This window comes from Brienomyrus brachyistius, chromosome 5 (genome assembly GCF_023856365.1).
Source record: "Brienomyrus brachyistius isolate T26 chromosome 5, BBRACH_0.4, whole genome shotgun sequence".
NCBI classification, from domain to species: domain Eukaryota; kingdom Metazoa; phylum Chordata; class Actinopteri; order Osteoglossiformes; family Mormyridae; genus Brienomyrus; species Brienomyrus brachyistius.
The window spans coordinates 27,279,705-27,303,789 of record NC_064537.1 but is presented as its reverse complement, the minus strand read 5'-3'; the positions used below and the strand labels follow the sequence as shown (position 1 = coordinate 27,303,789).

The following is a 24,085-nucleotide window of genomic DNA, read 5'->3' as shown; positions in this document are numbered from 1 at the left end:
AGCAGGAAGCAGGAGGACGTCCCTTAAGAACAGGAAAATACTAACCGAAAACAGCGCAGTTACCTGAAGCCCATACATCTTAAACCTCCGGAGAAGATTCCCCCCTCACCTCCTCCATCAATCTTCTGACCTCCTCACCTTCCCTCCTCCCATATCCACCAAACTGACCCTGTAGCTAACATTACTCAGGGTTTCATGAGCAAGTTTACAGTTTAAGGCTCTGGGTCGCCATGGTGACACAGGTCTACTCAAACCCCTCCCACATCCTCACTGTGCCTTCTGACATCTCATGGTACATAGCACCAGTCAAAAGTCTGGACACACTTGCTTGTAATGAATTTGTCTCTATTTTAGCTGCGTCACTCACGCTACAGTAAAGGGGCTCGAGGTAATTAAGTGATACCATTCAAATACTGCAACAGCCCAGATTTTCTCAGATTTTAGACTATTCAAATTATCGCTCTTTTGCTTCTACAACATTGTAGACTCATGGCATTCCTTCAACCAACTTCCAGATGTAGCCACCTGGGATACTTCTCCAACAGTCCTGAAGGAGTATCCACAAGTTCTGGGCACACATTGGCTACCTTACTCTTACTCTTCCATCCAACTCATCCCAAACCAACTGTATAGGGTTTAGGTCGGGGGGTTGTGGGGGCCAGGTCATCTGTCACAGCACTCCATCTCCTTCCATGATCACTAAATACTTACTACATAACCTCAAAGTGTGCTTAGGGTTGTTTTCTTGTTAAAAAACAAATGATTTTCAGTAGGTATGTCCAAAATTTTGACTGTTAGTGTGGTTATCACAGTATGTCAAAGAAAAGTAGAAAACAGCTCACTGATATACGTGACCTAGTTGTTCCTTTCCTATATTTCAGTCTGAGTATTATCCGTTAGGTTAGGACATACAGTAAAACCTAGGATTGCGAGCATATTTCGTTCCGGAAACGTGCTTGTAATCCAAAGCACTCGCATATCAAAGTGAATATTCCCATTAGAAATAATGGAAACTCAGATGATTCGTTCCACAACAAAAAAATATTCATATAAAAATGATTAATACAAAATATAAATTAAAAATGCATAAAACAAATTAAATCGTGGATGGTGTGAGGGAGACATAAGTATGGAGAAGACGAGAGTTATTTTGTAGGACGACTTTCACTATAACAGAATCACTGCTATCTGTTGGCTCACTGGAATCCTTTTCTTTTTGTGCGGCTTTAACAAGGAACCTATCCAATGACAGCTGCTTTTGCCTCCTTTTCAATTTCACGGAAATGTGGACATTGCATTGTCGTTAAACAGATTCATCACTGGCAATGCTACACTCTTATTCAGGTAATGCTTTTCTACTAAATTTTGACTATACAAGTGAGGCACGCCGACTGAGACCTAGCATGGGAGACGATTACCTACAATCCCGCAGCAAGAGAGAGAAGAACCATCGACTCAGTCGTGATTATGTGACACTCGGCAGACAAAGCGTATATGTAATACTCGTTTATCAAGTTAAAATTAATTTAAAAATTTTGCTCGTCTTGCAAAACACTCGCAAACTAAGTTACTGGCAATCAAAGGTTTTACTGTATTTAGTGTTTGGAAATATTCTTAAGAAATAATTGCAACAGGATGTCAGCACACAAACAATATACGTTAAGCATGTTCATCTTATACCGGCTAAATTAATCAACATTCCTGTTGCAGTTCATTTTATTTTGACTTAAAATAGTGACATTTTACATTAAGCCGGACTGAAATTATGAACAATGAGAATTTATTAGTACAACAACAACAACAACAAATTTATTTTTATATAGCGCATTATCACAACATTACATTGTCTCAAAGCGCTTTACAGTATCCTCACCCAAAGCCCCCAGTGAGTAAGCCATAGGCGACAGTGGCAAGGAAAAACTCCCTAGAAGGAAGAAACCTTGAGAGGGACCAGACTCAAAGGGGAAGCCCATCCTCCAGGGGCCGGCAGGGATAGTCAAATAGAGAGAGGAGAGCAAGGAAGATAAGCCAATGCCGAAGCCGAGTCTTCTTCCAATTGCCAGGCAACCAGAGGTAAGGCAGCGGGTCATACATGGAAGATCAGAACGGCGAGCTGGATGCAGGGACGTCACTGGTGGTGGTCGGGTGTGCTGGATATCTTGATAGATTGAGGTCTCCAGGCATCACCCCCAGGAGGAGTAGGGGAAATAAAATGTACAATTAGGCATAGTAGAGGAGGCTATTGGCAGTGCTAAAAGCTAGGTGAGTACAATATGAAGTGCAATCTGCAAGCTCCGGCAGATATGGCTATGGCAGCATCAGTAGGAGGGAGAGGCAAGTGGGAATGCCGGCATGGGGAGTCCCTGAAATGTCAGCACTCCAGTTCCACAAGAGATTGCAAAGCTAGAGTGACAGCACTGACAATCCAGTTCATCCAAAGCCAATGGCACCGATCCCCACCCAGCTCTACACCTCACACTACAGGTCTGCCTGGGAGTGAAGAGTTAGCTAGGGCTAGAACTAGTGTCCCTATACGCTAAACTAAACAGGTGTGTTTTTAGTCTGGACTTGAATATTGAGAGTGAACCTGAAACCCGCACATCCGGTGGAAGACCATTCCACAGCAGAGGAGCTTTGTAGGAGAAAGCTCTGCAGCCTGCCGTAGCTCTTTCTACCCTAGGCACTAACAGATATCCCATGGCTTGAGAGCGAAGCAAGCGTGGAGGGTTTTATGTGGTCAGCAGTTCACTAAGGTATTCTGGTGCAAGGCCATTTAGTGCTTTATAAGTTAATAGCAGTATTTTATAGTCAATTCGAGACTTAACTGGCAGCCAATGAAGAGAGGATAAGACCGGTGTAATATGATCAAATTTTTTAGTGTTTGTTAGAACTCTGGCTGCAGCATTCTGTACCATCTGAAGTTTATGCAAGGATCCAGACGGGCAACCCGATAGGAGGGCATTACAGTAATCCAGTCTGGAACTTACGAAGGCATGTATTAGTTTTTCTGCATCATTAAGTGAGAGCATCTTACGAAGCTTGGCTATGTTCCGTAGATGATAAAATGCAGTTCTAGTAATACTTCTTATGTGAGCATCAAAGCATAGATCTGAATCGACAAGAACGCCAAGATTTCTAACTACCATGTTAGGTTGTGTAGGAAGGTTACCAACGTTGAGGTGGTGGAACTTATTTCTAGCAGCCTTGGGACCAATTACCAGAACTTCTGTTTTTTCTGTGTTTAATGTTTACTTATACATGAATTGCATGAAGATTTCTCTGATTTAAGCAGTACGGACGCTCATCTACTTATGAATGAGATATGTTTCGAATAGCCGTTCGCAACTTGAAATGTTCATAAGTCGTTATTCAACATCATTTTAAGGTTATGCACAAATACAACAAATACGTTGCTGCATGGGGGGAGTAGCGGCCAAAATTTGTACTAGGCGGAATTGGTGTGCAGAAAAAAAATTGATGTTGCTGACAGGAAACAGGAGCTCAATGACCACAATTTGGACTTACAGTCCTCTTCGTTCGTATGTCTGAAAGTTCGTAAATTGAAAGTTTGTAAGTAATGGAGCACCTGCAATTTTAAATAAATGACTAAGAGGCCACACATTTAATCACAGAGTTTCTTGTTGGTCATATAAAATAAAACATAAACATTCATTATATGTATATGTTATAATTTCTGCTAATTTACAGTGAGACATTTTCTCCTATAAGTCTTGATCCCTGAATGTGCAGCGTATAATTGGCAATGCAGGCAGTTTTAGCCAAATGATTGAGCTTAATAGTTTCCGAGATATTACACAGTTTTTAAAATAACCAAGGTATCCTTAATACCTCGTCTGAGCCGGAATCAAAATTATACATATTGACAATGGCCATTGCCGACCTCTGTAAATCGCATTGTGTTGTTCACTGGTAATAATCAACATAATGTCGTAATATTCTGGATAACATAATCCCCACCAATGCTTTAGTGCTAATATGCAAGACTGTGTTGAGTGGCACCATTATGGCTCTTCTGTTCATCCTGTAGATCCCTGGAAGGTCTGGAGCACCAATCCTGGGGCTGTCTTCTTCCAGTACCCCTCAGTGGGGGAACACAAGCTGTCAGCATAGGTCCAGAGGTGGTGGGCTTATATTCACCCTGACTTACATAAGTAAAAGAAAAACAATGAATGGCTTTAACTCTCACTGTCTGAAATACAGCAGAAATGTAACTCAATAAGACAGCTTTGTTTAGCTGTTGCTTTTGTTATTTAGGGGGTGTTACTTGGGGGTGGGGGGGTTGCATTGTGCCGTGTTTTTTGGTTGTGTCACAGAAGAATACACCTTACATTAGAGCAAAGAGAAGCTAGCCTTTTCATTTATGTCTCCTTTTTGAGATCTTGTTTTTTCACTGTAATATATATTGTTTTGCATACTGCAACCCTGTACTCTATCAGCGGGGATGGATGGATGGATGGATGGATGGATGGATGGATGGATGGATGGATGGATGGATGGATGGAAGTTAATTTGGCTTAGTTGTACTTATATCTGGTTGTTATGGGCATCCAGTGCCCAGTGCTTTCTGGCTGTTGATACACGTGCTGTATTTCCTTTCCTTACTATTCCACCCTTTGGGAAATTCAACAACAAAAATGATCTTAAACTCTTGCAATGGCGAACTCTCTAGCTGATTGGATTTCTCTGATGAATAAGAAGACATACATGTGCTCTCTGAGAAAAGTGAGACATTTATATTCAAATTTTATAAAGGAGTTAATGGGAAAGAGGAGCTGATTGTAGAGAATGGGGTGCATTAGTGTCCCGTGCTGAACACCATATTCAGCTGCTACATGTGACTATTAAGAGGACTTTCATGTGTGGTAGCTAGATGAATTTATGTAAATCGGGACAAACTTCCATCCATTAAACCAAGGGCGACAAAAAACAATCATTCTCATAAAAACTTTGGGATCATTCGATGTTTGCAGTTTACGAACAAATAAGGCGTCACGACATGCAGCAGGTGGGACAGCAAATGGAATCACATGACATGGCGAGAGGAGGGAGGAAAGGAGACTCAGTGTGGCTATTCTGTGGCATCAGCACCAGAGAAACAGCATAAAACAAAACAGATATCTGGGTCAGGGGACGTGTTCTGGGGCTAAGAGAGAACGGATCCCAGCCCTGTATAGCTGATAAACCCCCCCCCAACCTAACACATAAATATTGTAATAAAAATGACAAATGACTAATTCCACATAGGATAACTAAATGTGGGAGCATATTCCAAAAACTGCGTAACATAATGATTATTGTCAGGAGGACTGATAATGTTATCATGCTTAAAAATAAGTCAGACAGCATGGCAGCACAATAAAACATAAAGAACAATTGTGTAAAGGCAATTAAGAATATTAATTTGTTGGTTTCACTGGAACTGCAGTGACTTGCCAAGGTCAGTGAGGAATCATTCGAAACGGGCCCTTTAGGACAGAATGCAAGAAATACAAACAGCATGCAGTCATCCATGACATCGGAGCATGTGGTTTCAAGGAAAAACAACAGGGCAGTGATGGCGATAAAAATAGCTAATCATTTATCTCAATTACTCACTGCACCAACTTGGACGTTTATCTCCACTGAATGCCCTGGGGTATAATGAAAACATACATGACAGGAGATGCCAGTGGATTTGCCGAAGGTGTTTGCTATGCATATGAGCCACTCTGTTTATATAACTCCTCCAGTCCATTAGAGCCAATAGCAAGAAGTACAACCTCAGAGCGAAACTCACGCAGCCTCATTTGCATGGGTTCACCTCAAAGGGGCGGACTCGCAGGGGGTTTACCTCCTCTTCACCCTGTGGGAAATCTGCAAAAAGGGAGGGGGGGAGATATCTGAGAAGATCTCCCTCGTCTGCAAAGACTTTAACTTCATAGAAGCAATTACTGTGGTTGGAGAGAAACCAGGCAAGGGATCTATAAACTGCTTTCTGTTTTCGTAATTGGGTCAGTAAAAAATGTTCATCTCTTATTGACTTCCAGTTTAATGTACTTCTTGCCATTTCCCTTCAAACGGACCCTGTGAAAAAACAAGAATGTATAACATGTTGGTTTCTCATAAAGTCTCATATTTCTCCAGAGGTACAGTACCGGCAGGTTGCTAGGTTAGCTTTGGCAGACTGTGCAGGTATAAAGTAGGACGTAGCATGTTTTGTCAGCTCTGCAGATTGAGAAGCTCAAAGAATCAATCCTACAATTGCCAAGTTGGTAAGTAGACTTACCTTGAGCAACCCATAAGGAGATACCCATAGAATGAGACAACCAATTAGAGGCCATGAAACGAATCCATATCACAATACACTTAACATATTGTTTTTATAGATTGTAAATCCCTTGTAAGTTATTTACCCTTTTTAATCATTTCCCACAATTTGGACTGGCTTAATGGGTTTCATTACCCTCAAGTGAAGGTTTTGCTCAGGTACTGCGCAAATCAGTAACAAAATTAGTGCAGTATTATCAAAGAAGTAAAGGAAACGTAAGAGTAGAGAAGGCCAATGAAAAAACAGCTGGTACTGGCCACATCAGTCCATTTCCATAGCTGCTTTTCCAGTACAGCGTGGTTATGATTAGTTAATGCCCCAACTGGTGTTACCTTCGAAAGTATATCACATGTAGTGTGTATCATAAAACACCACACACTCGTCCTACCTAGGCAGAAATGCTCATGGTTATGCCTATACATCGTTAGCGGTTTGTTAATCCTCCTACATCGCAATACAGTTCACATTTTTACAGTGCAACATGGGAACCACTAGAGGGCATAATTTTTTAACCTTCCAACATGATGTTGCCAATTAAAAATTAAAAAGGATGCAGAGCATAGTATAATAGAGTGTATAAGTAATTATTAAACAGGTAAGACATTATCAGCCTAAAATACCAAATAGAAATAGGAGCTTAGAATATGCATAAGCTTTATCAGTAATGCCCTGAGCTTAATGTAACTGTTTGGTTATAACGGTAATGACTCATCGTATTGCCCATCCCTCTTCCATCTCCTGACCCAGGTCAGGGTCACATCTCAGTGTCACAAATTATACTTTCGCTTAAGAATATCAAATATGCAAATACACTGTAATACTCTTTCAACACTTGAGGAAAAACTTAATTTCTTTCTCATGTTTTTGGGTTGTTTTTCCATGTGCTATATGTTTTTTTTTTTACAATTGCCACTAGCATTTGTCATTACACGTGTCACCACTGCTCAGCGGGCTGTAACATTCAATTTGTTTGATTTTGCAAAGGACTTTGAGGCCATGAAGGCCTGCGGTTTGGGAACTGGGGAGTAATATGATATTTAGCAGCGGCAATCTAACCTGCCAGCATTCCCAGTAAAATGGATGAGTGCAAAATCTTGGAAACCTTGATCGGAATTGGAGAGCAAGACTATTATGGACGTAGATTGCTTGCAGGTATTCAAAATGTGAAATAACATACTAATATACTGTATTTTTCCTTTACCAAATCAATATCGCTAATAAATTTGTCCTTATATTGTCTAACAGTATTTATGAAATATTTTTGTTCGTTTATAGGTATAATTGTACATTCCCCTTGCATGATAACAGGGATCTCATTGAATAATTAAAAACAGCTGATGTACAGCAAGCTGGGTTTCATAACATTATTTGTAAAAATCATTATTTGAAGAGGGCACAGTATTTTCTGTCTGGCTCATGATACAACCAAGAAAACAGGAACTATAAAAGAGTTATAGAAACAGGCACTGTGATAAATGGATAAAGTCTGTAATAAAACACAAATAAATATTTAATTTACAAAGTGTAGATTCCTAAACATTTGGAGATTGTGTCTTCCGAATACCATAGTGTGGTCAAAGATCGATGTTCTCAATGCAACATACAACAATACTAACAGGAAACACTACAGATGCTGATAAAATGGAGAGCATGTGGTCGCCAAATAAAATATGTACAACATTTGTATTGTACCAATACCATCAGTACACAACAGCCATAGATGAATGATAATTAGGCCAATCCTAGCAAGCGTAGTGGTTACACATATGACCACATGAACTATCCTGGAGTCGACCTAGGATTATTTATACAGCTGACCTTTTTTAGATTCTTTTATACTGGGCTGAAACAAAGCTCTTTTACAGTCTCTGACTGCGTATTGTATAAATATATACACATAAGTCCCACTGAGGCAAAAAAAAACTGAAACAGAAGCCAAAAGCTTGAGATGAGTGGATCTGGTGTTTACAGCAGGGGGGAGGGAATGTGTATTATCACGTACGTTTTCCCACAAATGTGTCAATTCCACGGACAGCTGGGGCTCCTCCCTGACTGATGTAGTTGTCAGTGCCAGCTCCACTTTGAGAAATGAGCTTGAAATCTGTTTGGTTTTGTATGGTCTTAGTGTAGCCAAATATAGAAGATCTATGCCTGAACATTTCTGCGGGAAACTGCATATATTGTATATCTACTGCTATTAGAAAATGTTTGAAGGGTTATCATTGTCATACTCCATCTGAAATTCTTGTTTTTATGAAAGGCATCCTATATAGCCTTATAGTATAGATGTTGAAAGGTGTAATATTTTATTGTACAGTCACTCTAGGCAGCTGGTTACTTGGAATATAAATTGTAACCACCCCCAGTAAATCAAAACCAACTAATACAACCACCCTAATCATCCTGTTTCCCTCTAAATGGGTGGAGACCTCAACCGCCTCAATGTTCAAACCGAAATTATGGCCATGGCCCCCTCAAACGGGAACACAGTTTTACTTCTGTATCATGGCATTGCAGAGACTCTCCCGCCCTCTCTTGCGCAAACGTGTATGTAAAGTCTGGCCATATGGAACCAAGGTCAGGAAGCTGAGCCTGTTATCTGAAGAGTGAGCACAGCAACATGCGCGCCGATGGCACTGTCCGCTTCTCCCCGGGAAAGGAGCTGACAGTGCAATAAGGCAGACATTTAAAATCAAATCCGCTGCTCTTAACGGTCCTTCAGCTCTACAATTTGGCGTCTTAAAATAGCCTAAAATCCAGTTGAGCAGCAACCACCATAATCATAACCGATAGACATCTCTGGAATAATATCTTTTCTTAAAGTGCCCTTCTCCAACTGTGTCCTCTTCATTTATCCTTCATTGCAGGTTTTTCCTGAATATTACTGCCTTTTCTATTTTCCGCCTTCCATGCGTTTATTAAAGATTATTTTAATGTGTTCTTCACTCTGTAAATGTGTTATTGAACATATATACAGTATATATAAAAGAAAACACAGTTAAATGTTGCATTTGGGAGACTTTCACGATAGCTGGTGTGCAGTACGTAGCTATCGCAGTGGGGGCACCTTGAGATCGGTATAGCCACCCTGCAATTCTGAATACTCGCATCGGCTTTTGTTTTTCATCCGGATTTTTACATATTATTGCCTTCTCCGCAAGCTTCTCCAAGTCCAGAGGTCGAGGACTTAACCTGTACTAGGCTGAAGTCATGGCTATAATTTATTATTGACAAATAGTTCCCTGGAGCTCAGAGTCCTTTGCTTGGGTTACAACTCTGAGCATCTCAATCATACGGAGTGAATCTCGAATTGCTAGGCAGGTGTACAGTACCATCACTCAGAGAGTCATCCAGTGATATGATTCACATGCTTCTGGACAAGGAATTGAAAACACACAATTTCTGTTATGTTCTATGCTATTTAATTAGCTAAGTAACTCGATGAGGTCATGATTAACTAAACATGGTGTGATATTGGTTGTGGCAACAAATCTGTGGGATGTTAGGACTGATCCCTGTGGTTATTTACGGTACATTACTTTTTGGTAAAAATAGCACGGCTTTCATACAGTTTTATCAAAAGAGTCTGGAATTGTTTCTTCATCAGCATCAATCTGGTCGTCCTCCAGTGGACCGTGACAGGCTATTTTTATCTTTTAGGCATGTGCTTCCTCTGCTCTTGTCAGCACTGGAGCAGTCAGTCAGTCCAACTGCATGCTATTAAATCTGAAGTGGAGGGTCCGAGTGCCGATGTTTGGCCCATCGGACACATATTTTACAGCAAGTCTGTCCAAACATTAGGGCCTTTTTGGTTTTGTTGTCCGATGACTCTTCTGTCCCATTAGTTTTGTCGGCAACTGAGAAACCACGGTGTAGAGATGAGTTCTGACACGCGACGGCGGAAGAAGAGGGATAAGGATAGAAAGAGTTTATGAAAATAAGATTTTCTTCCTCCATTCTCATACATCAAGTGAGTAATCACGTAAACAAAAACTGATTTTAGGCTCGCCGATACATCCATCACGGCTCAGCTTTTCCCGCCGAAATGTCAGAGAGGCATTATGGGTATGATTTTGATTATAGTGAAACGCGAGTCTGTATACTGATGACGGTCCCTTAATTTACCTCGGTCGGGTCAGGAAGACGCTCCCTAGCTTTGGTCAGATGCATGCTGATGCAGCTGCAGCATTCGTGCTGCCAAGGAGCCTCTGACTTCCATTGGCCGTTCAGGACCGTGAAACGGGTCATTGAATAGCTAAATGGAAGCATTATGTTAAATATTTAAAAGAATGGGACCCAAGGCCCCAAACTTTTTTTCAACTCTTCCATTGGACTCCCCACATTCTGGTTTCATGGGCCTTTACTGGATGTCAGCTGCCGTAGACTCAATAACTATCACCTCTTTCACTGAAATGCAAATGGAATCCTTACCAGCTAATTAAACAACATTATCTATAGTCCTTAGGTTGATTAAAATTCTAGCTGCCTCCCAGGTTTCTGTGAGAAACTAAATTTGCTAGCTCTTTCATTTTTTTTTGTTATATTGAGCGAGAGATGTCAGTCAAAACAAAGGAGACTTCGGAAAAGCAGAAGAGAGGCAGTCATCAAACACAGAGGTGAAAGCAGACTTTCTGTTTAACACTGGGCAGATTTAGTGACATGTGTCCATGTGTCAATATGTTAATTATGTTTATTTACAATCATTATGTCCAGAAAGGAGGTGGGGCTGTTACACGGCGGCTAACCTATACTGATTATGGGGAGCACTAAAAGATTAACCACGCCGATATCCAGACATAAAATCCTGTGTGGTTCGAGGGCAGAAAGTATTCTGAGTGTAAATCCAGTACATGAAAACCTGATAAATAATAATATACGTATAAATGTGATTCCTGTTATTTTCACAAATACAGGAAAATTAGTAGTTATTAACTGTTGAAAAATAGCTCCCTCCTGCAAGTTGCCCACCGGTGTGTCACACACGTTGATTCCCTGCATGTCTCAGCTGCGCCTGTAACCAACCACTGGCCAGGTACTGGAAACGGTATTTTAGGAAATGCAAAGTATGTCTGTTTAAGAGGGGAGAACTCCAGCAGGACTGCACATTCTCCTCTAGTCAGACAGCAAGATTAACCATTAGTCATCAAAGTCAAGAGCAGCATGTCTAAGTTAAAAAAATAATTATAGGTACAAAGGTGTGATCTGTTTAATGCCAGGGGAAGGACATCACTGTGATCAAACAGAGATCAAACAAGGATTTATAAAAGGGAAGGTGTGTCTTTAAGGGGCCACTCTCAGATATTGCTACAATCAATCCCAAGTCGCGGAAGTGTGGCAAGACAGACAGGTGGATGTGACGAACTTGTAAGAAAAATTAATACAGTTATACTTTGCTTGTAACATTGTTTGAGGTCACTGTGGTTTTACGGCTGAATTTAACTAATAAGACTACTGAGATTCTTGAAATATTACATTATTGATTTACTGTGATGTCTTCATCAAGTATTGAAGAGTTAGTAATTATTTCCGCCAGTTTTATTGGCATACTGATGCATCTGGGAACATAAAGTATGTTAGGGTCAGATTCAGAGAGGAAAACAAAAACTCTCTATCTTTTTCCACAGTAGAAAAAAATTATTCTTTTTCTCCACAGACTGGGGAGGTTCTCATGAACAAAGGAAGCATGGTGCCACCAAGGAACAGAGAAGTGTGTTCAGGCGCAAGTTCCACAAGGTGAACTTCTGAGGTATTCAAGGCTGTTTACTTGCTTGTTCAGTCATTAAATGAATAGTTAGGTGATCTGAATGCTTAATTTGAAACATAAATTCCTTACTACGTTATTATTTTACAATTATTATATTATATTGTATTATTTTGCAATATAGCTGGAAATAGCTGGAATAACTGTATGCTACAGCATCTTGACTATAAATAAATTTATGCAACTAGATCAATGGGGATTAAATATTTATATGTATAATAGCTATTAGGCATATTGAAATAAAGCAATTAAACATTACTAAACTCAAAACTTTACTTCGATTCAGAAACCAAAAAAAGCTCAATAACAAGGGAGATAATTTCCTAATCCTTCATAATTCTACCAAATATGAAAATACACATGGCACAGTAGGATTTATTTAGAGTTTTTGAAAGAAAAAACTCTTCCTTTCCATTGTGTCATTATGCGTGCAGACTGTTCGGTATCGTGGAACCCTCAGAATTAAAGACCTCATACAAAGAGTATGTCCTTTAATAGCAGAGCTGAGCAATTCAGCTCCTACCATTCAAGACACACAGAGCTCTCAGAACATAGATCTCACTTTGGCTGAAAGTGGTAACAAAAAGGTGTCCTGCAAAGGCAGAAGGCAATTAGAAGTATTTTCTCAGAATACAGAAGCAGCTTCTGTCTAGCCAGCAGATAAAGCGAATGTCTATGCAGACATGTAATTATGATTTCAACCTGCGAGAAGAATACAGTACAATGCATTTTATTTATAAATATTGATTATTCATGTATCCATTGTAACACTGACGGTTTATCGAGCACTGTGTTCTATGAACCAAACCCATAATCGTGTGATTATTTTGCGTCCATTGTGTGCTTTTGAAAAAGCTTGGAAACAGCAGGCATTCTTGGCTCATGTCGTTACATGCGTGCCATTCATGCTGGGGATCCGGCACCCTTATTTCAAAGGTGGGCTTTGGAATAGCGGCATGCCGCTCAAAGGTACAGCCTACCTGGTGGGGGGCAGAGCTGGCAGGTCCCATCCCCACTGTGACTCACAAGCTGCCGGAGGATGCGGAGCTGGCCTCCCTTTCATTGTTTGGGTTAGATGCCTGAGTTCACCACCCTCTCTACTCAGTACCTGCATGGCTGTGGGTGGAATTCAATTAATGGTGCTTCCCTCAAAGTGCGTTACGCTGCCTGTTGGAAGCCCACAGTCTCTAGAGTGGTGAGAAGTGGGAGGTTGACAGCATGCACAATGGAGGAGGGGTACTTTTTTTTTTTTTTTTACACCGCCCCTCCCAATTTGGCATGGTCGCTGTGTCTCGTGGAGGACACCTGCAAGTGTGGTTTATTGCCGAATCCCAACTGGGGGAAATTTAGAGAAGGATGAAAATTCACCACCATTGTCCATCCACGTAATGACAGACATAGACCTTCTGGAGCTCCGTGAAGCTCATAAATGGACAGGCTGTTGTTTCTCTTCAAGGTTGCTTCTATGTTTTACTGGGTATGATACTTTGGGATCCTTGGGAACGTGGGGCACAGGAGTTAGGATTAGGACGTTATGGCGAATCAGTTTCTGCTCAGACCCACCAGTTACATTTCATGTAAGACTCTTTACAAGTGTATAATGGCTGAGATCCGTGTGTTTGAAACATGCGCTAGAATGAGCGTCATTGACAATCCAAAGGAAAGAGATAACAGGACAATGTGGAAAAACTGAACAGATGGTCATGAGATATGAAGAGCATGATTAACAAGAAATTGCACCATTATGATAAGCCTGAGAAGATATTATATGCAGAATTAATGATGTGACATACAGGCTGATATTCATGTAAAAGAGAAAGGTATCTGTACAGTGAGTCTTGAGGAAGAGAAGAAAGATGTGCAACCGATCTACTGTACATAGCCATGAAAAAAAAAATGCAAATGTATAGAAACCGCATTGTATAAGATGCTTAAAGTGCATATTATGATACAATATGTTTTATAGAAAATTAAATGCAAGCAGAAAAACTATATATTTTAGATAATCTGTACAGTAAGTTGTTACAAGTCCAATTATGTACCATATTCAAGCAGTTTATTATTATTATTGTTATTACCATGTCTGAGAGTCCACAGTCATAAACCAGGGATGTTCATAAGCACAGAAAACGTCATGTCAGTCATCGATGCAGGCCGGAGATTAGTACAGACGATTCACAGAACCCTCAGAAAAGTGGGCGATATTAGGGCAATCTTTTAAAGAACTTTCTGCCCTTAATGTGACAACACACCATTTAAATCAGACTGGGTACAATATGATAAGGTCATATTATTTAGCTTGGAGCAGTACTATCATTGCAACTTTAGCAATTCAGATGATACTGGGGTAGTTAAGGTTGGCAGAGTATCCGGCCTTGTGAAAGTCCGATCTGAAGACAAATGTGCAGCTAATTTTTCAGCCCAGACAGTGTCCATGTTCAAGCCATTGAAAAAGGTCACTCTTCAGTGTGAGCTATGAGCCTCAAAGGTCGCCAGAATGGTTGTGGACAGGTGTTACTTTGTGCCCTTAGATCACTTCATTAGGAGTTACGCAAAATCCACCTGGAATAAGGGCAGGCTTGTATATTCCTGTGTGGTTGATTATTGAAGAAAACCAGTTATCTGGTCCCCATAAGGGAAAACTCAATTTAATAAAAAATCTGTGACTGCAATGAAAAAACTAAAAATGCAAAAACTTGTATTTTGTTTGGTTACTTATGGTTATGGGTTAGGGCTGGGTAGGGAGTTAAGGTCATCATTGTTAGCATTAGCATTTTTGCCATAGAAATGAATGAGCGGTCCCCAAAAACCCGAAATATGTGTGTGTGTGTGTGTGTGTGTGTGTGTGGCAATGGCATTTGACCTCATATTTTAAAGTATTAAAATTATCGCGGCACTGTGGTGGCAGCACAAACCTAAGCAGGTCTGTACTTATGGCTCATATTGCAACTGTTTCTATATGAACGTACAAATGTTAACTGGTCTTGGTGCGAAGGGACTTGTGAGGTTAATTGGTAGCAGGTGTTTGTAATATTTCATTCCCACCTTTGTGATTTTTCCTTAATAACCCCATTTACCAGCAGGAACATTGATGTCATACGGTTCTACAATCAGCGAGATTCTTTGTAATTTTGCGAACATTAATTCGTCATCTGGTGTCACTGAGGCGTACGGCTAGGTGAGAGATATACAGCAAAGGGGGCCGCTAAGATTGAACGCCAGGCACAGTATGGGGGCTTCAAACTACAGCGATGTACCCACTGCTTTTTGGCGCGAGAGGAGGGGCATTGCGTTCAGCTGAGATAAATTAAAAATTACGTACTAATGTTCAATTAGTCCAAGTGTTAACCTGGGCCTCGTCATCTTTTATTAAAAAACAAGATGAACATATATTTTGTTTGAACTGTACAGGCTGATTATAAACCTCAAGTCATGGCGTTTAGTTATCAAATCAAATGCAGAAAGAGCACTTGCATTTTTATTGCTATCCTTTTTGTAAGTGAATGTCAGGAGTGATTCTGCTCAGATACTCTTTGCAGCTACTTGAATTCCTGCATTTAATTCTTTGAAATTTCCTCGCCATGATTGGATAATTTGGAATGATTTCATTGCAGTGCCATCCATTTCATTACAGTGCCATCCATGATAATATTCATGACGACGCAGCATATCAAGATCACCATGGATCATTAATGTTTTTGCCAGGATGTCGAATGGAATTGTGCGTCTTTAGAAAGTCAGGCTTTGTTTTTACCTGTGATGGTGCAATTGTCGGGCACTTTCAATTTGAAAATTAATTATTTCTCTCAAAGGGAGCTCCCACGACCCCGACAAGCAGCTGGAAGATGGATGGGATTTAACTTGACTGAGTTGGTTTTGCAGGGTGTTGATCCATCCATCTTCTAACCCCTTGTCGTTGTCAGGGTTACAGGGGCAGCCTGGAGAGTCACTCCCTGGATTACAGTCCATCACAGGGCAAATACACAAACCATTTAGAGACTCCGGGCAGCTTAACTGCATGTTTCTGGAGGAAACTGGAGGACCCCCAATCTTGGAGGTGCGAGACCACTGTGCCACGCGCTGAGCCCTCATACCGCGCTTATATTTGGTGTTTTTCTAGTCTGCGCTTTTTAAATTTTATCTTCGAATGGTTACCGAATGGGGGTTGTGTGGCTTGATGGTTTAGGACAGTGTGTTCGTGGTTTGAACCTTGGGGCCAGCAGATTGATGCCTCTGATGGGCCCCTGAGCAAGACCCTTAACCCCAATTGCTCCAGAGGTGCTGCATGCTGGCTGACCCTGTGCTCAGAACCCTCAGCTTACTTTCACCTCCCTATGGGTTTCATAGAGAGGACAGCAGACACCAGTGGTGAAGAATAAAGTATGATTCCTTGTTCTTTATGGAATCCCTTTCTATGATTCATGTGTCTATGTATTCGATTTTTTTTCTCGTATGAACAAGCCATTACCCCACCCTCCCGCCCCCCCTTGATATTCTGTGTATATCCATATGCCGTTTCCATACCTGTCACTGCGGCATAGGAGAGCAGGAAATCTCTGCCACACTGGGGGGTCGGGGAGTGGGCAAATTCAGCGTGAATGACAGGCTCTCGCTATCAGATCAGCCGCGGTTATAAATAAGATAAACAGCGATTGAAACAGAGCCCCCAGCCTCGTGCCCTTCTGTGCCTCAGCAGTAGGAGGGTCTAAGCTTTTAACCATGATGTATGTGAGATATTCAATGAAAATTCATCCTGATTCTGATTCCATTCTTTCGACGCTCTTTGATTCTGGTTATTTCATAGATAAAATATATATACGATATATGTTTTGGCAAGAGAAATCAAAAAGGCAGCCCCTGTGTGTGTGACCACCTCCCTGCACAGACGCCAGGGGTTTCCATGAACGTAAGCAATGGCTCAGGGCCCCAGTGCGGTATCAGAATACACTGCTGTGTACAGACACACCAAGGACACGACACAGATGGGGCCAATTAATGGAAACAACTGTGGCCACCCCCCCCCCCCATACAAACACTTCAGAGCATTAATTTATTATATTCTAAATAAAGTACACAAAACATTATTACGCTGCGGCATTTAGAGCAGAGTGGCTCGTGAGTTAAAATGCCCTTTAAGCCTGCCGAGGGAGTAGTACAGCAACATCGTACATTCAACCACTCATGAGACGAAACCCCCAAGCCACAACAGACCAGAAATTCAGCAGTAGGGTAGAAATGGGGTCATGTGATCTGGAATCATGATTATGCCAAGTCGCGATGCGATGCTGTATTTGTAATGGAGGGACTTTACCTTTGATGAGAAACCCGTTTTATAGTCTTTAATAGAGTGCCAGTGTGTGGATTGTCGTCTCATGGGGTAACCCTCCAGGCCTTTGGGTTGGGGGTTCGAATCTCACTGGTGGTTCTTCCTGTGTTTCTGTGGGTTTCCTCCTGCAGTCAAGAAAAAGGCAGTTTGGTGTGTCTAAACTGCCCTTAGTGCATTTGCCTTATGATGGCCGAGAGTCTCATCTAGGGTGTCCCCTGCCCTGTGCTTCCTGGGATAGGCTCCAGCCCCCCCCACAATTTTGTGTTGGATGAGTTCTTATGGAAGATAGATGAAAATATACTTGGCATTTTACTTGCCTGATTATTTTTTTTTGCTATCTGTGTGATCTGTGTTAAAAATGCTTTGGCAGCTTTATATGTTGCCCGTGGGAGTTTTAATTACACAAAATTGTTCCGAGGGCAGAACAAAAGGAAAATAATTGGTTCAGAGAAAGGACCAATCAGACTGTAAAGGAAGTGGGCCCAAGCAACTACCAACCAATCAGAACCAATCATTTTTCATTCTGCCCTCAGAACTTTGTTGTGTACGTAATACCCCCTTGAGTCTATACATTGTGAGGAAATGCAGCTCGGAGTATATGAATGTGCCCTATGATTCCATCGCATCCATCGCATCTCACCACGTCACCACCCCATCTTCTCACCTCTTCTCCCAGCATGCATAGCAGGTCAGAGCAGACCTCTTCCTCCATGACCATAATCCCTCCAGCCCGTCCTGGGCCCTCCCCTGGGGCCCCTGCTCTTTGTCATGTGCCCACAGGCCATCAGATATAATCCCTCCAGCCCGTCCTGGGCCCTCCCCTGGGGCCCCTGCTCTTTCTCATGTGCCCACAGGCCATCAGATATAATCCCTCCAGCCCGTCCTGGGCCCTCCCCTGGGGCCCCTGCTCTTTCTCATGTGCCCACAGGCCGTCAGATATAATCCCTCCAGCCCGTCCTGGGCCCTCCCCTGGGGCCCCTGCTCTTTGTCATGTGCCCACAGGCCATCAGATATAATCCCTCCAGCACGTCCTGGGCCGTCCCCTGGGGCCCCTGCTCTTTGTCATGTGCCCACAGGCCATCAGATATAATCCCTCCAGCCCGTCCTGGGCCCTCCCCTGGGGCCCCTGCTCTTTCTCATGTGCCCACAGGCCGTCAGATATAATCCCTCCAGCACGTCCTGGGCCCTCCCCTGGGGCCCCTGCTCTTTGTCATGTGCCCACAGGCCATCAGATATAATCCCTCCAGCACGTCCTGGGCCCTCCCCTGGGGCCCCTGCTCTTTGTCATGTGCCCACAGGCCATCAGATATAATCCCTCCAGCACGTCCTGGGCCCTCCCCTGGGGCCCCTGCTCTTTGTCATGTGCCCACAGGCCATCAGATATAATCCCTCCAGCACGTCCTGGGCCCTCCCCTGGGGCCCCTGCTCTTTGTCATGTGCCCACAGGCCGTCAGATATAATCCCTCCAGCACGTCCTGGGCCGTCCCCCGGGGCCCCTGTTCTTTGTCATGTGCCCACAGGCCGTCAGATATAATCCCTCCAGCACGTCCTGGGCCCTCCCCCGGGGCCCCTGCTCTTTGTCATGTGCCCACAGGCCGTCAGATATAATCCCTCCAGCACGTCCTGGGCCGTCCCCCGGGGCCCCTGTTCTTTGTCATGTGCCCACAGGCCGTCAGATATAATCCCTCCAGCACATCCTGGGCCGTCCCCAGGGGCCCCTGCTCTTTGTCATGTGCCCACAGGCCGTCAGATATAATCCCTCCAGCACGTCCTGGGCCCTCCCCTGGGGCCCCTGCTCTTTGTCATGTGCCCACAGGCCGTCAGATATAATCCCTCCAGCACGTCCTGGGCCGTCCCCTGGGGCCCCTGCTCTTTGTCATGTGCCCACAGGCCGTCAGATATAATCCCTCCAGCACGTCCTGGGCCGTCCCCAGGGGCCCCTGCTCTTTGTCATGTGCCCACAGGCCGTCAGATATAATCCCTCCAGCACGTCCTGGGCCCTCCCCTGGGGCCCCTGCTCTTTGTCATGTGCCCACAGGCCGTCAGATATAATCCCTCCAGCACGTCCTGGGCCCTCCCCCGGGGCCCCTGCTCTTTGTCATGTGCCCACAGGCCGTCAGATATAATCCCTCCAGCACGTCCTGGGCCCTCCCCTGGGGCCCCTGCTCTTTGTCATGTGCCCACAGGCCGTCAGATATAATCCCTCCAGCACGTCCTGGGCCGTCCCCCGGGGCCCCTGCTCTTTGTCATGTGCCCAGAACTAACATTCATTCCACATTGTTTTGAAACTTCTGTAACCAAAACTGTTCCAGCTCATTTGTGTACCTAACATATGTGTTTTTAATAAGTTAGTGTATGTTCACGGATATTGGCAATATTGGCGGTGGGGGCGGGGGCGGGGGGTGGGGGCGGGGGTGGGGGTGGGGGCGGCGGTGGGGGCGGGGGCGGGGGGTGGGGGTGGGGGCGGCGGTGGGGGCGGGGGGCGGGGGTGGGGGGTGGGGGCGGCGGGTGGGGGCGGGGATGGGGGTGGGGGTGGGGGTGGGGGGTGGGGGCGGGGGCGGGGGTGGGGGTGGGGGCGGGGGTGGGGGCGGGGCGGGGGGTGGGGGGCGGGGGCGGGGGGCGGGGCTAGAATCAATTCCAGGGCACAAGAGAGACACGTAGGCTGGGAAAAAAATACGAGTTTGAATCCCCCTTGAAATTTGTTCGCGACCCCCAGTCCCCCATATCCCCCTCCCCCCCCCCCCCCCCCCCACACACACATCTCAGTTGGCAAAATCTACTGAGGGGGATTGGACTCCCCCCCCGTCCCTCCCGAAATGTATTCCTGGCTATGGGCATGCAGGGTAGTGTCCATAATATAGATACTCTCTTAACTTACTGCTTGTCTTTGAACTGTGGAAGGAAACCCGAGAACCCAGAGGATCACATTCAGCTTGGAGAGGACATGCACTCTAGGCCCCGTGCTAAACTTTGTCACACTGAGAAAGGGGAAGAAACTGGAACATAGGCAGGAAGAAAAGGGGGGCTCCGGCCCTCCTCGTAGTGCCAGTAAACTTAGAAAAGCAGAAGGTACATTGACAGGGTCGTGGTGACATTAAGCTTACGCTTGACCTGCGGGAACATAACAAGGGAGGGGGTCGCTGACGCTGCTAAATTGCAACATAATAAGATAAGATAAAAGGGAACGGGTGTGGGGACTAACACCAGCAGTTTCAAAATAATAGTTGTATGTTACGCCAATTGGAAAGGTAACAACAAGAACGGCAGACGCCCTGTTTGGGTTATAAAAACCGGACACCGACAATAGAGAGAGAGCTTCCTTTGGTATGTACTGTTTGTGCATCTGAGTGTGGCTCCCGGATTGCAATCTGTGCTGAGAATAAAGAGAGCTGACTTACAACCATCCTTCGCCTCAGACTGCATCTTTTCCTCATCAACGGACTCAGTGGAGTCGTACTCCAACAATTTGGGGGCTCGTCCGGGATGAGGAGGAGGTTGTTCTAATTGGAACCTAAAGACGGGGTCTTGCGGACGCGGACAGCCGCGGGGCCCAGAGAAAAAGGTACGCAGAGTCTGCTTTATCAAATTCTGCATATTGGCTATTGCTAAAAAGTGGCTGGAAGTGTCTCAGGATCTGTCAACCAAGATAGGGGCGAGGGTTTGTTGGGTGTGTAGCTCTGAAGGTCTGTTGTAGAGGGTCTGGGACCCTTGAGAAAAGCGCTGTGACAGAGGGTCTGGGACCCGGTAGAAGAGAGCTTTCGCAGAGGGTCCGGGACCCGGTAAAACAGAGAGCTCATTGATGTGACGGAGGGTCGGGGACCCCCGTGACAGAACCTATTGGCAAGGGTCTGGGACCCGTCCTTGGTTTGGCAACCCACCTACTGCTGGCGAGCAGTAGGACAGCTGGGATTGAGCATCCCGGGGAATTCAGGACCCCCGATTAGCTAGTTTGGTTGGAGGAGTCAGGTTCATCCTCCCGAAAACGGGTTGGTGTAGGCCCGAGGTATAGAGTCCTCGAAGCTACAATTGTACAATAAGTGTATTCAGTGCGGGTTGGTGACCGTATGTTGGTGGGGAGCCGGTGTGAGACAAGGTGTACATAGTGTTATTTACTATTTACCATTTACTATTGACTACTTACTGTTTACTATTTACTGTTGTCGTGGTTCGGTGATTGTGTGTGTGTGTTTATGTCTTGGTGGTGTTTGTTAGTGGGACACTCAGTAACAGCTAAAAGGTGTACCAAGTGTGGGTGGGTGAACCCCAACAGCACACACACGCAGGGAAAGCGGGACTCGAACCATGAACACTGGAGCTGCAAGGCGGCACCTCCATTGTTTCTCATTAAGAGTTAAAATGCTGATAAAAACTAGACTCCCAATGGTTTGAATACTAATCATCTGAAAGGTGATATAGACTTAGTAAGACCAAGAAACTTTTAATCCCAGATTAAAGCTTTTTCCCCTGAAAGGCAAATCTGATTGGCACCACAGGACTTGCACTGAATTCGTATGAAAGAGGCATCTGACTGATATCGGCACATCTGACATCCTTTCGTTGAATCTCTGTAAATGGCACTTTTCTCGCAATTCTTGCCGATAAGAAACGACCCTGACTGCACAGATTTGTTAATGTGTCATGATGAAATTGTTGTTTATATTAATCAAATATCTAACTTTGATATGGAGCATTTTTATCTGTCATGGATAAAAATGAAATCCCGATGCCACGATGACACTTCCTCTCAAAGGAACGCTGGCACTGAAATTCAGAAACGCTTTTCCGCAGGTCTTGAAGCAGTCTCACTATTTGATGGTGAAACAGACATTAAGTTTTCACGTTCAAATGGATGCAAACTATTTGTTTAGAAGGTCCTTTTCATGAGGTCATAAGTTAATGTCCAGAACGAGCTACTGTAGGTGCGATGCTCACTTGCAGAGTTCGTTTGTAACAAAGACAAAATCTGATTGTTTTGTCCTGTAACTTTAATTGTCTTTTGAACTCACTCACAGAAGTTACAGAAGTTACAGGAGCACGGGACTCCCTACTGGGACACCAGTCTCAGTGATGTCCTCTGTACCATTGGTGTAAAACTCGGGTGCAGAGTTTGGGTACATGCAGTTCTACTAATATAGAAAAGCGCCCTCAACTGGAAGACAATTTCTTTCAAATGCCGTTATTTTCCGCAGATGTCTCTCAGGCCGAGTCCCGTCAGCTCCTAGCTCTTACCCACAGGCTTCATATATCCTGATCTCCTGGTTTTCAGCACCAGTTTACATTATGGTGTCACTATTTCATAGACACAAAAAACCCTTTTCAAAGCAAAACTATGAAAAATTGCTTTGAAGGTTTTTGTGCACCCGTACCAAACCTTCCATTGCAGCACATCACCTGTGCCCCCTGATTGATAATGCTTTTGAGTAAAAGCTGCATAAAAGTGTTATAAAAGTGATTATCACCACAGAAAAGAAATCACTAAAAGGGCTGAGATATTTGGCTATGGGGAATACGGCAAAGGCAGGGCTTAACCCCAGTAGGATCTGTGCTTCCAACTAATTCAGTAACACACAAATAACACAGGTTAAGTTTAGCATTATAATGTATTTTACTGTCATTATATGTTTGTTTTGGGTCTGATATTGATAAATCCCATTAGGATACATCATCAAGCTCTTATTTCAATGCTTTTCGGAAGGGTGGTATTATACTGTTTGTGGTCAGCTGAGGTATTATTAGAATAAATGTGTCTACTTGTACATCAATGTGACCAATATATTCACTACAAGACAACTGACATAATTGTGCATGAATGTAGGTGTCAACTGACAAGCTGTCACTGGAGTCCCGCGTGTCACTTGTGATGTCAGAATGACATCGTGTGTTACACTAAATGGCTGACAAGTGCAGTGTGGTAGTTGTGGAGTCAGAGTAACAGACCTCCTTATGACGAGTGACGGAGAACTCTTTCTGATGATGAAGGTGTGCAGTTAAGACAAGTAGAATGTAAATATTTAAGACAGTAATTAGCACAGAATAGGATTCCCTGAACCCATTCATGTCTCATAATTATTAACCCATTTAAATGAACTTGTTAAATGTCAAGTGCACATGACATGTGATTGGGTGGCTCAGTGGTCAGCACTGCTGCCAGAGAGGGGCAGAAATACATAATCCATAAAATTATCAGTTAAAAGTATTTGCACACCACAGGTTTTTACCACTTTTCCATTTATTTTGTAGACTGCAGATATTTTATTCTTGCTAAGGACTGGAAAGCTGACTGAACAACTGTAACAACAAATGAAAATACAAGTCAAACAAAACAAATTCCCTTTATAATATGGAAAGAGTATGTAACAGTGATTGTCTGATATTCTGTTAACTGGTTGTGTGGTGATGACATAGTGAAATTCTAGGCTGTCCTTTAACTTTAAATCCACTAGTTTCCTGTTTCATCCAGTGAAACAGAGCAGTATGTAACGTCCCTTGTAGAAAGAAAGCCTCAAGTTTTTATTTCTACTCTTACAACTGCTAGAGGAGGTTACTTTGATTAATCAAAGATATGACATGTTTTGCAAATAAAGGTAATCAAATGGTGAACATGGTGTAAACTGTGTTAGCAAAGAATATTGAATGTATTTTTAGTAAATAAGTGAGTAACATATTGCAA

The 24,085-nt window shown here is 43.4% G+C and overlaps 1 protein-coding gene and 1 pseudogene across 5 annotated transcripts in view; one reads left to right on the top strand and one right to left on the bottom strand.

The window, feature by feature from the left end:
* Nucleotides 1-24,085, top strand: part of LOC125742388 (protein ELFN1-like) — a 112,264-nt gene that overhangs the window by 43,896 nt on the left and 44,283 nt on the right. For 3 of the 5 annotated variants that reach the window (XM_049014355.1, XM_049014354.1, XM_049014358.1), the window contains exon 2: nt 11,982-12,074. The gene's annotated coding sequence lies outside the window, so the exon portion shown is untranslated. Of the gene's footprint in view, nt 1-11,981; nt 12,075-20,641; nt 20,740-24,085 lie in introns of those variants that run through there. The other 2 variants (XM_049014357.1, XM_049014359.1) reach the window with 2 other exon arrangements.
* On the bottom strand, nt 1,795-3,229 carry LOC125742411 (uncharacterized; annotated as a pseudogene).